Raw genomic sequence first — 12944 nt, forward strand, 5'->3', positions numbered from 1 at the left:
CGTGGGCCCCTCGTGGCTCCCCTGAAACGTACATATACCCCGAAAACATCCAGGAGCACAATAGATCGGGAGTTCCGCTGCCGCAAGCCTCTGTAGCCACCAAAAACCTATAGGGAGCCCGTTCCGGTACCCTGTCGGAGGGGTAATCCATCACCGGTGGCCATCTTCATCATCCCGGCGCTCTCCATGACGATAAGGGAGTAGTTCACCCTCGGGGCTGAGGGTCTGTACCAGTAGCTATGTGTTTGATCTCTCTCTCTCTCTCTCTCGTGTTCTTGACGTGATACGATCTTGATGTATCGCGAGCTTTGCTATTATAGTTGGATCTTATGATGTTCTCCCCCTCTACTCTCTTGTAATGGATTGAGTTTTCCCTTTGAAGTTATCTTATCGGATTGAGTCTTTAAGGAATTGAGAACACTTGATGTATGTCTTGTCGTGCTTATCTATGGTGACAATGGGATATTCACGTGATCTAATTGATGTATGTTTTGGTGATCGACTTGCGGGTTCAATGAACTTATGCATAGGGGTTGACACACATTTTCGTCTTGACTCTCCGGTAGAAACTTTGGGGCACTCTTTGAAGTACTTTGTGTTGGTTGAATAGATGAGTCTGAGATTGTGTGATGCATATCGTATAATCATGCCCACGGATATTTGAGGTGACATTGGAGTATCTAGGTGACATTAGGGTTTTGGTTGATTTGTTTCTTAAGGTGTTATTCTAGTACGAACTCTATGATAGATCGAATGAAAAGAATATCTTGGTGTTATTTTACTACTAAAAGATCGTGGATGTCGCCTAGAGGGGGGGGGGTGAATAGGCACTTTAAAATAATTACGGTTTAGGCTTGAACAAATGCGGAATAAACCTAGCAGTTAATTTGTCAAGCACAAAACCTACAACAACTAGGCTCACCTATGTGCACCAACAACTTATGCTAAGCAAGATAAGTAACTATGTGATAGCAAGATATATGACAAAGAACAATATGGCTATCACAAAGTAAAGTGCATAAGTAAAGGGCTCGGGTAAGAGATAACCAAGGCACGCGGAGACGACGATGTATCATGAAGTTCACACCCTCGCGGATGCTAATCTCCGTTTGGAGTGGTGTGGAGGCACAATGCTCCCCAAGCAGCCACTAGGGCCACCATAATCTCATCACTCCCTCGCACAATGCAAGATGCCATGATTCCACTAAGGGACCCTTGAGGGTGGTCACCAAACCCGTACACTTTGGCAACCCTTGGGGGCGGTCACCGGTACTCGTCAAATTGCTCGGGGCGATCTCGACAACCTAATTGGAGACCCCGATGCTTGCCCGGAGCTTTACACCACAATGATTGAGCTCTGAACAACAACAACTGCTTAGGGCACCAAGGCACCCAAGAGGAACAAGCTCTAGGGTGTCCAAACACCCAAGAGTAACAAGCTCAAGGGTACCAAGTGAGGGAGTCCTGGATTAGGGGGTATCCGGATTGCCGGACTATATACATCGTCCGGACTATTGAAGCGTGAAGATACAGGACTCAAGACTCCGTCCCGTGTCCGGATGGGACTCTCCTTGGCGTGGAGGGCAAGCTTGGCGATCCGGATATTGTGTTTCCTTCCTTGTAACTGACTCCATGTAAACCCTAGCCCTCTCCGGTGTCTATATAAACCAGAGAGGTTGGTCCTTAGAAGGCCGATCACAATTACAATCATACCATCATTGGCTAGCTCTTAGGGTTTAGCCTCTACGATCTCGTGGTAGATCTACTCTTGTACTACTCATATCTTCAATATTAATCAAGCAGGAAGTAGGGTTTTACCTCCATCGAGAGGGCCCGAACCTGGGTAAACATTGTGTCCCTCGCTTCCTGTTACCATCAGCCTAAGATGCACAGATCGGTACCCCCTACCCGAGATCCGCCGGTTTTGACACCAACATTGGTGCTTTCATTGAGAGTTCCTCTGTGTCGTTGCTGCAGGGTCGGATGGTGCCCTCAATTGTCGACAACATGGTCCAGGGGGAGACTTTTCTCCCCGGATAGATCTTCGTGTTCGGCGGCTTCGCACTGCGGGCCAATTTGCTTGGTCATCTGGAGCAGATCGATAGCTACGCCCCTGGCCACCAGGTCAGGTTTGGAAACATGAACTACACAGGGATATTCGCAGAGACTTGATCTTCGACGGATTTGGGCCTGCGCCAGGAGCACCGAACAGTCACGATGAGCACGACTTAGACCTGCTGTCGGACGAAGCTCGAGATATCACCCCCGCAGTAGCCTCGCATCTAAATCCGGAGCAGGTTGCATTGCCTAAGGACGGAGGGGTGGACCCCACCCCGCAGGCCGCACACTCATCGGTGGAGGAGCCGAACACAGGTCCCACCTCTATGGAGGCCTGTAACATCGGGACCCCAGACTCGTATCTGGATGTTGGTTCCGGTCCGCACACCCTCGAGCCAGCTGAGCCAGGTTGGGCTCCGATAATGGAGTTTACCGCTGCGGACATCTTCCAGCACTCGCCCTTTGGCGACATGCTGAACTCATTAATGTCTCTGTCTTTGTCAGTAGGCTCTGAGCCGAACTATGTCCGGCTTGAGTGGGATGTAGGCGACGAAGGAATTCGCTGCCCACCCACCACCCACTTCATTGCCACGGTCGATGATTTAACCGACGTGCTTGACTTCGACTCCGAAGACATCGACGGTATGGACGACGATGCAGGAGAAGTACAGGAGCCACCGCTCGCAGGGCGGTGGACGGCCACCTCGTCACACGATATATACATGGTGGATACGCCCAAGGAGGACGACGACGGCAATCCGAAAGATAAAACCCCCGGGCAAAAGCCAAAATGGCGACGCAGACGCCGCTCAAAGTCCACCAACAGTAAAAATAGCGACAAGAGCGCAAGAAGGATCGACATACCAGCAAACTCTGAAGGCAATAACGACCACATGGACCCAGCGATGGAGCAGGATGAGCCATGTCACGCCAAACTAAGTTCGGAGCAGACGCCCGATCACAATGATCCAGAGGGACGAGTCCATCAAACCGCCCCAGGACAAGAACACAGTCTGGACGGTGATGCATTCATCATTCCAGAAGAACGCGTGGAACGAGATAACCTCCATAGAAAGCTTATGGCCACAGCGAGAAGTCTAAAGAAGCAGAAGCAACGGCTCAAAGCCGCATAGGAAACGCTAAATCGCAGATGGAATGAAGTGCTAGACACCGAAGAAATATATGGCGATGATCGCCATACAAAGAGCTATCCCAAATGCAAGCTACTGCGAGAATTCGACGATGAGGCCATTCCACCAAAGAATAATACGACCAGGAGACCAGGCGTACCGCTTCACAACCGCAACAGAACGGCTACTGACCCCGCGCATAATCTACGCGAGCATCTTGATAAGAAAGCCGGTGCGGCCAGGTCCATCTACGGATCTAAAGGACACACCCTGGCGAGGGACTATGGTCACCAGAACAATCATACAAACCAAATACCATTTCGGAATAAGCTCCGGACACAGCAACAACCGACTGCATGCCACAACGCGTCCAGATACAGAGGGGCTGCTCACCCCCTGTGCTTCACCGAAGAAGTACTGGACCATGAATTCTCACAAGGTTTCAAACCTGTGAACATAGAGCATACGACAGAACGACAGACCCAGGGGTCTGGATCGAGGATTTTATCCTGCATATTCACATGGCTTGTGGGGATGACCTCCACGCCATCAAATACCTTCCCCTCAAGTTGAAGGGACCAACTCCACACTGGTTGAAAAGCCTCCCTGAAAATTCAATTGGGAGTTGGGAGGAACTCGAGGACGCTTTCAGGGCCAATTTTCAATGGACTTATGTCCGGACTCCGGATGCGGACGATCTAAGTCACATAATCCAACAGCCCGGAGAGTCCGCCCGCAAGCTTTGGAACAGATTCCTCACTAAGAAGAATCAAATTGTTGATTGTCCGGCTGCCGAAGCCTTAGCGGCATTCAAACACAGCATCCGCGATGAATGGCTCGCTAGACACCTCGGCCAAGAAAAGCTAAGGACAATGGCAGCCTGAACAAGCCTTATGACCCGCTTTTGCGTGGGTGAAGATAGCTGGCTAGCCCGTAAAGGCACTAGCGACCCCAGCACATCCGAAATAAGGGATGGCAATGGGAAGCCACGGCGTAATAAACACAGACGCAAAAACAAGGAAGAGAGCCCGGACAACACAACGGTCAATGCCGGATTTAGGGGCTCTCGACCTGTTCAGCAAAAGAAGCCATTTAAAGGCAGTAAAGAGGGACCGTCCGGTTTGAACTGAGTCCTGAACAGACTATGCCAAATTCATGGCACCCTAGAGAAACCTGTGAACCACGCGCATAGAGAATGCTGGGTCTTCAAGCAGGCCGGCAAATTAAAAGCCGAACACAAGGGGAGGGAAACTCTAAGTGAAGACGAGGATGAACCTCGCCAGCCGAACACTGGGGGGACAGAAAAAATTCCCGCCGGAGGTTAAAATAGTAAACATGATCCACGCATCCATGATAGGGCACGAACGCGCGCTCAGAGACGCGCACGATATAGAGCCCATCGTACCCACATCTAATTACTGGACGTCTTATCCAGTCACCTTCGATCACACAGACGCCGAACTAGTATTCGGTGCGGAGGATCAGAGGCCTTGGTGCTTGATCGAATAATCGACGGATACCGTCTCACTCGTGTCCTCATGGACGTTGATAGTAGTTTCAATCTAATATACGAGGACACTAACCGCAGGATGAGGATAAACCCGTCCAGAATCAGCCAAAGCAACACCACCTTTGAAGGGGTGATACCACGCATTGAAGCCTACGGCAGGGGCTCCGTCGTACTAGAGGTAACATTTGGCTCCCCAGGCAACTCCAGAAGCGAAGAACTACTCTTCACCATTGCACCCTTCCAAATGGCTACCTTACACTTAAGATGCCTGGTCCACGTGGCGTCATCACCGTTAGCGGAATCACAGAGCGCTCTTCACGCGCAGAGGAACACGCAATAGCCCTGGCGGCCGGACTATAAGTGGCCTCCTATATCAGAAAACATTACTGGTCATTAAGACAACAGACACGGTTAGACGAGTCCGGTAGCCCGGATAAAATTAAACCAGGGCACCATATATGTAATCCCATAGCGGACACCACGGGCTATAAATATTTAATACATCTCTACACTTGGCTCAAACTTATTGGCAGGCCAACATCTTGCACTTCTATTATCCATCGCATACTTACGTTGTACTCTCCTACGAGTTTTCCTTTTTCCACAAACAACGTTTGCGCGATACCCTTCCAGGATATGGCACAACGGAGACAAAGGCGCAGACGTGCAACAGGGCCCCGTTCAACATGTTTCTTTTTAGATTAAGCCCCTGTGTAAACCTTTTCTATTGCCTCTTGTTGTTTAACCATCCCATGGGTTCCGTACCCATAGAGGATACTGTCGTTCTTCGCATTTTGCCACTACATATTACCGCACGTACCTGGAAACACAGGGTTCATAATGAATGGGCATTCTTGAGCCCATCTTCTGTTATAAAGCCCGAATACCTTCGGGAGTGTTCGGCGTCACGAGTTTGGCCTTATATGCATCAGCTCCGAATCATGTCTTTGGTCAAATGTTGGGTTTGCCCGGCTCCTGGGTTTGCCACCTTACGTTTCGTTATTATCGTCTAAGGTGGCCAAAGGAGAACTACTACGATTGTGCCCTGGTTATTCCGGATGAGCACCTCAGTAGAGAAAGCCAAAAACTGACTGTCATCATGCAGCGAGAGACTGTTCAACCACTCGAAGACTCACCGGAATCTTTAGGATTCCTCCGCATTAACGAAGGGCCGTTTCCTGGACATGTACATACGCGCACGTATTCGGATGCATGAGAAGGTACCAGGGGCTACATAGTAGCCCCACCTTTAGACTCCCACGGCTAAGCGAAAGTGTTACAGCTATATAGTCCGGTTGCCTAGTTCGACGTGCGATCACCTCCTTAATGGACCAAGACGTTGGATCAAGTGTGATTAAGCATATTTTTCATGAACACCCCCGCATTGTATGCGTGGGGGCTGAAGCCAACGACTGCTAACTTTCGGATTACTTATATACATATATAAAAACGACCGCACAGGGGACACAATCATCTTTTCAGGCAAAAAGTATAAATATAGCCTCATAATCAAAATAAAAATTGTTTTACAATGATTCGATTTATCACTCAAACAAGACTTTCTTCGAGCACTGCGCCTCTATTAGGCGGGCACCTTTTGTGACCTGCGCCAAGTAGTGCTCGGCCGGATATTGGCCCCCCGCCGGATCCTGGGTCGCTACAATGGTGGCCTCCATATCCGTCCAATAGGCTTTAACGCGGGCAAGAGCCATTCGTGCACCCTCTATGCACGCCGACCTCCTCAGTACATGGAAAGGAAAATGTGTTACAACACATATTTCAGGGGTATATCCTTCCTAAGGGCAAGTAGAGCATGATCTCCATGACAAGATAGAAAGTAGTAAACCGTTTAGGTAATGAGAGAGGAATTTCATGACATTACCCATACAATGATGTTTTGATAATTGAAAAGAAACATTTAGCATTGGGCTTCAAGATGTTGTATTGAAAATCGGAGTACCACAGACATGCTTCGAGATACTATTGACATGGTCTTCAAGCAAAGGTCGGACTTTGGATACTCAAAGGATCCATTAGGAACAACTCATAGAATAAGTATTACAGTTTCCTCATGGAAGAATGGCTAACCTTGCTAAAATGGAAAATATAACGATAGGTCCTCTAGCCACGGGTGTTGGGCATGACATCACCTTACCGGGTCATAAAAGATCAGTGTTATAACTCTTGGAATTATGTCCCAACCATCATATCCAACCGAGATTCAGATCTGCTTGGGGTCAGGATACCTCAAACTCAGGATGCCTGAGAAGAAAAAGGTGCGACGCAAATCAACGAGAGGACATCTTAAGATTCTCGAGAAATGAACTATGGAAGAAAGTTCTGAAACAAGAGTTCATCAGTAAATCAAGGAGAGGATGAGGAGGCAGCTGATGGACTTAGTGACAATTCCTCAAGAATTCAAAAAGATGGATTTCCACAATTATGTGAACAAGGAGATAACATTAGCCTGGTCGAATGATATAATGATGTATGCTTAAGGAAAGCATACACAGTTAATCATTGCTTGAAAAGTGCACCCGAAATATGGGTTTATGTAGCATGATCAATGTTAGGATGGTGATTCATAAACCAATATTTAAAGAATGAACTACCGACCATTGACTTCATGGAAATAGGGTTGCTAGAAGTATAGAATCCAAGTAGCACCATTCACTTGTTGGTATCCCGGTTAGAATAAACATGGGGACCAAGACAGAATGGTGATGGCGAGAAGTGTTACTATATCAAGAACTCTTAAGAGGTGGAGCAATTCTCACAACATTCTTGACATAAAAGACAGTAATACTTTAAGGCAGAACACAACACTAGCTGGAGAGCAAGTTGTATTCATAATGTGGACAAGTTCACGATGAAAGGAAGTCAAGGGTGTTGTCGCTGATAATAAAAATAATCGAGGGCAAGGAGGGTATTTCTCATCATGAACACAGTTCACATCTCGGAAGAAGTCAAAGTGTTAAAGGTGATCCGACACATTTGCCGGGAGGTTTCAAGAGGATGCAATCAAACAACAACGGCAAAAAGCAAGGAAATAACGAATTGGCAAGTTATAGGATCAATATATAAGATGCAAGCTCGGAACCAAAGCTGCCTTTCAAGAGAAGCAACATGATGTTGAAAGCTCGACGTAAGTCGTGCTCACACACTGAAGAATTCATGCACTAGAGAAGTACGAGGTAGCACTGTTAAAGATAGCAAGACCAGGATGCAGTCGATAGTCTAGGAATGACCAGATTGGATTCAGAATTTCCTAGTAAAAATATTAGGGGTATTTGATTTGTAGTGGGGAATAATTTCACTAGTCGGTGTCCTCGGTTGACAACAACCCAGAACCCGTAGAGTGATTACAGAAAAAAACATTACTTCAACAAAGTTAGTAAGATGTGGTGCAATGGCAAGACATCTTAGAGATACCAGGGGGTAAACTCAAAGGTAGAACATGATAGAAGTAGAACCGGGTCATTGCTATGATAGTAGATACTTCAACCTTGCCAAAAATAGACGAGGCACTGGAATGAATTCCCATCAGATATATCAGGTCATGACAGCATGGCCGGAGCCATAACAGTAAGGAATCAATTTCAAGAATACCGAAGGAATCATACAGCTGGATAATCATTTTGCAAGAAGCTCCCGAGATGGTCTACATCGTTTTCATGGGCATGAACACAAAGTTCAAGGTCGACTCCCACTTCTTTAATGCATATCATTTCATTCACCTCTCGCTTTGATATAACCGTAGTGTTGAAATTTTATCTGGTAGAACACCGGAAGAGTATGACTTGTGAAAACTTTCGGGTTCTCACGGATTAGGGGAAGACATAGGTTCAACCCATCGGGCATCTTAGTAACATATACCACAAGTTTGAAAAGTAAATACACAAGCTTGAAAGCAGAGCATGGTTACCCAAGTAGAGGATACGATTTACCAAAGGCATTATGTATCAGGGGAAGAACTCACAAGGTGATTGAATATGAAGGACACTGTCAGACAAAAATCCAACAATGGATCGGACAATCCACAACGGAGCTGCTGTGAGTATCGGTACTCACTTAGAGGAAGAAAGAATGCAGAGGCATCATATTCAAGAATCACCTGATTAGTCTGATGCTTAAATAGAAAGAAATTATGGTTTCCAAAACAAAGGATCAGAAGCAGACGCTCTGATCAAGGATGGATAAGTTGAAAACACTTAGTTGGACAATCAATAAAGGTTTGAATTATCAAGAACCAACTCATGTCAGGAATGACGTCTGAGTCGGAAAGGTAACTTTAAAAAGGATAACCTGATGACTGCGTGTGTACGCGCACATTGAATCAATAGACTCAAAATGACTAAGACAAGGGATGTTATCAAGGACTACTAGTCATATGGAATTAACCATAATGCAAGTAGGCAAGAATTTCAAGATTAACAGGCTGCAGAGGATTTTCGACAGATAGAAAAGTATTCAGAAGAATTATGTGAGTCACATGAACAATTGAGAAGAACAGCTCCTCGATAAATGTGAGGAAAAAAACCGTAAGGGTTTTTATGTGAAACAAAACTGCAAGACAGTAAACTCAAAGGATTCTCGGGACAATCGGAGGATATCTCGAGGCATCTTGTAACAACAAGAGCGACGGGGAATTATCAAGAGAATGACAAGTGCATGCAGATATCCATAGGGATATATTGGTGACAGTGAATTGCAAAGGTGATGTGCACAAGGGTTTCGGGAAAATATCGAGGGATATCGTCAGAATCTTTCGACGAAGCAAGCGATCTTCCAGAATGAGGGCCCTCCGGGAGAAATAGTTACGAGAACTTAGAGTTAGAGTTAGTAAATTCGTTTAACCCAAGTAGGAGAGAGTTCAGAGCCCCAGAGTAAAGGTCGAGGAGTAAAAGATCCTAATACCACCCAATGGCGATGTGGGCCCATAAGACTCACAACCAGGTTAGTAAAAGTTTTGTAATGACTAGACTCGACTTCTGCCAATGAGTGTGGAAGGGGGATTCCTACAGGCAGTCGGCTCTGATACCAACTTGTGACACCCCCGATTCAATCGTACACTAATCATGCACGCAAATGTGTACGATCGAGATCAGGGACTCACGGGAAGATATCACAACACAACTCTAAAAAAATAAGTCATACAAGCATCATATTACAAGCCAGGGGCCTCGAGGGCTCGAATACAAGTGCTTGAACACAAACGAGTCAGCGGAAGCAACAATATCTGAGTACAGACATAAGTTAAACAAGTTTCCATAAGATGGCTAGCACAAACTGGGATATACATCGAAAGAGGCAGATGCCTCCTTCTTGGGATCCTCCTAAACTACTCCTGGTCATCATCAGCGGCCTGCACGTAGTAGTAGGCACCTCCAGTGTAGTAGGAGTCGTCGTCGACGGTGGCGTATGGCTCCTGGGCTCCGGCATTTGGTTGCGACAACCAGGTAGAAGGGAAAGGGGGAAAAGAGGGAGAAAAGCAACCGTGAGTACTCATCCAGAGTACTCGCAAGCAAGGATCTCCACTACATATGCATGGGTATATGTGTAAAGAGGCAATATCGGTGGACTAAACTGCAGAATGCCAGAATAAGAGGGGGATAGCTAATCCTGTCGAAGACTACGCTTCTGGCCACCTCCATCTTGTAGCATGTAGAAGAGAGTAGATTGAAGTCCTCCAAGTAACATCCCATAGCATAATCCTACCCGGCGATCCTCCCCTCGTCGCCCTGTGGAAAAGCGATCACCGGGTTGTCTGTGGAACTTGTCTGGGTGTGTTTTATTAAGTATCCGGTTCTAGTTGTCATAAGGTCAAGGTACAACTCCAAGTCGTCCTATTACCAAAGATCATGGCTATTCGAATAGATTAACTTCACTGCAGGGGTGCACCACATAACCCAACACGCTCGATCCCATTTGGCCGGACACACTTTCCAGGGTCATGCCCGGCCTCGGAAGATCAACACGTCGCAACCCCACCTAGGCACAACAGAGAGGTCATCACGACGGTCTAAATCCTATGCGTGAAGGGGTCTGGGCCCATTGCCCATTGCACACCTGCACGTTGCGAACGCGGCCGGAAGCATACCTAGCCCCCTTAATACAAGTGCAGGCTTACGGTCCAATCTGGCACGCGCCTCTCAGTCGCTGACGTCAAGAAGGCTTCGGCTGATACCACGACGTCGAGTGCCCATATCTGTCCCACGTAGTTGGTTAATGTGTATAGGCCAGTGGCTAGACTCGGATCAAATACATAGATCTCGTTAAGCATGTTATTATGAAGCAACCACGAACGCCGATCAGGGCCAGGACCACCTCTCTCCTAGGTAGTCTCAACCTGCCCTGTCGCTCCGCCACAAAGTAACAGTCCGGGGTCGTCGGGAACCCAGCACCACCTCTACCGGGATGGAGCCACCTGTCCTTTCATCCCCCATATCAGAATCACTTGCGGGTACTCAACGAGCCAACCCAACTTTAGTCACCATCTGTATAGTATGTATATATGTATTGTATATACCCGTGATCACCTCCCGAGTGATCACGGCCCGATAGTATAGCAAGGCAGACTGACAAGAATGTAGGGCCACAGATGACAAACTAGCATCCTATACTAAGTATTTAGGATTGCAGGTAAGGTATCAACAGATGTAGCAACAATGACAGGCTATGCATCAGAATAGGATTAACGGAAAGCAGTAACATGCTACACTACTCTAATGCAAGTAGTGTAGACGAGAATAGGCGATATCTGGTGATCAAGGGGGGGGGGGCTTGCCTGGTTTCTCTGGCAAGAAGGAAGGGTCGTCAACTCGGTAGTCGAACTGGGCAGCAGCAGCGTCGGTCTCGTAGTCTACGAGAGAAGAGGGGGAAGAAACAATAAATATAATGCAAACATAAGCATGATGATGCATGACATGACAATGAGCGGTGCTAGGTGTGCCCTAACGCGGTAGTAGGTGGTACCGACGAAGGGGAGAAACATCCGGGAAAGTATCCCCGGTGTTTCGCGTTTTCGGACAAATGAACTGGAGGTGAAATGTTGCAGGTTCATTATGCTAGCGATGCATGGCAGATGAACCGGCTATGTATCCGGATTTGTCTCGTCGTTCTGAGCAACTTTCATGTACAAAGTATTTTCATCCGAGCTACGGTTTATTTTATATTTATTTTTAAAGTTTTAATCAATTTATAAATGATTAGTATTAATTTAATTCGAAAATGTTTATTGTGTCATCATGACATCAGCGGTCAGCGTTGACCATTGACTGGTCAAACTAACAGAAGGGCCCCACATGTCATAGACTAAGACTAACTAATCTGGTTTAGTTAGTCTAACTAAAATGATTAGGTTTATTAATTACAATTAATTAGGTTAATTAATTTACTTAATTAAGTAATTAATTAATGTCATTATTAATTACTTAATTTTATTTATTGTTTTTTTATAAAAAGTTCATGGGGGTGGGGCCCCGTTGTCAATGGCCCAAAGGGGTGATAGCGGGGCGTGGGTGTAACGGGCGCAGGGGCGAGGCTGCCCGTCAGGGCGAACCCAGGCGACGCCAAGCGTGTGCGGATGGCCGCCGACGCGGAGCCGATGAGGCCAAGGCGGGGCGGGTCCGTGGCGAAGCGGGCGGTCGCCAGAGGAGGACGTCGGGGCCGTCGGGGGGTGCGACCGAACCACCGCGAGGCGGGTCGGCGAGCAGCGGCGGATGTGACTGCGGCTGTGTGGCAGGGCGCTGGAGCCCGTGTGACGGGGAGCAGCCACAAGGGCGGGGTGAGCACGGGCGTACGCAGGCGGCGACGGTCAGAGGCAGAGGCCGCGGCGGAGTGCGAGCTCGGGCGCGGGACAAGCGACGTGCAATAGAGAGTGGGAGAAGGGGAGGCGGTCACGGACGGTGTAGGGGAATGACAGCGGGCTTGGGGAGGATCCGGGGACGGGCGGCGGCGCAGATTCGACGAGGGGGATGAGGCAGAGGAGCTCTGGTGAATGGCGCTCGGGGAGGATGATGACGACGGTGATGGGCGGCTCCAGCGAAGCATTGGCGGGACGAGGCAGCGACGGCGTGCGGCGGCGACGGAGGCGCCCGGGGCGCGGCCCAGATCCAGTCGGGGAGGTCGAGGGACGGGGCGTCGAGTGACGCCGGTGACGGCAAGGGGCGACGGAGCTCCGCGGTGGCGCCGAAGGCGGCGATCGGCGTCGAGGGTGAGGCCCTGGATCCAGAAGGGATCAGGCA

Source organism: Triticum dicoccoides, chromosome 5B (genome assembly GCF_002162155.2).
Source record: "Triticum dicoccoides isolate Atlit2015 ecotype Zavitan chromosome 5B, WEW_v2.0, whole genome shotgun sequence".
Taxonomy (NCBI): Eukaryota; Viridiplantae; Streptophyta; class Magnoliopsida; order Poales; family Poaceae; genus Triticum; species Triticum dicoccoides.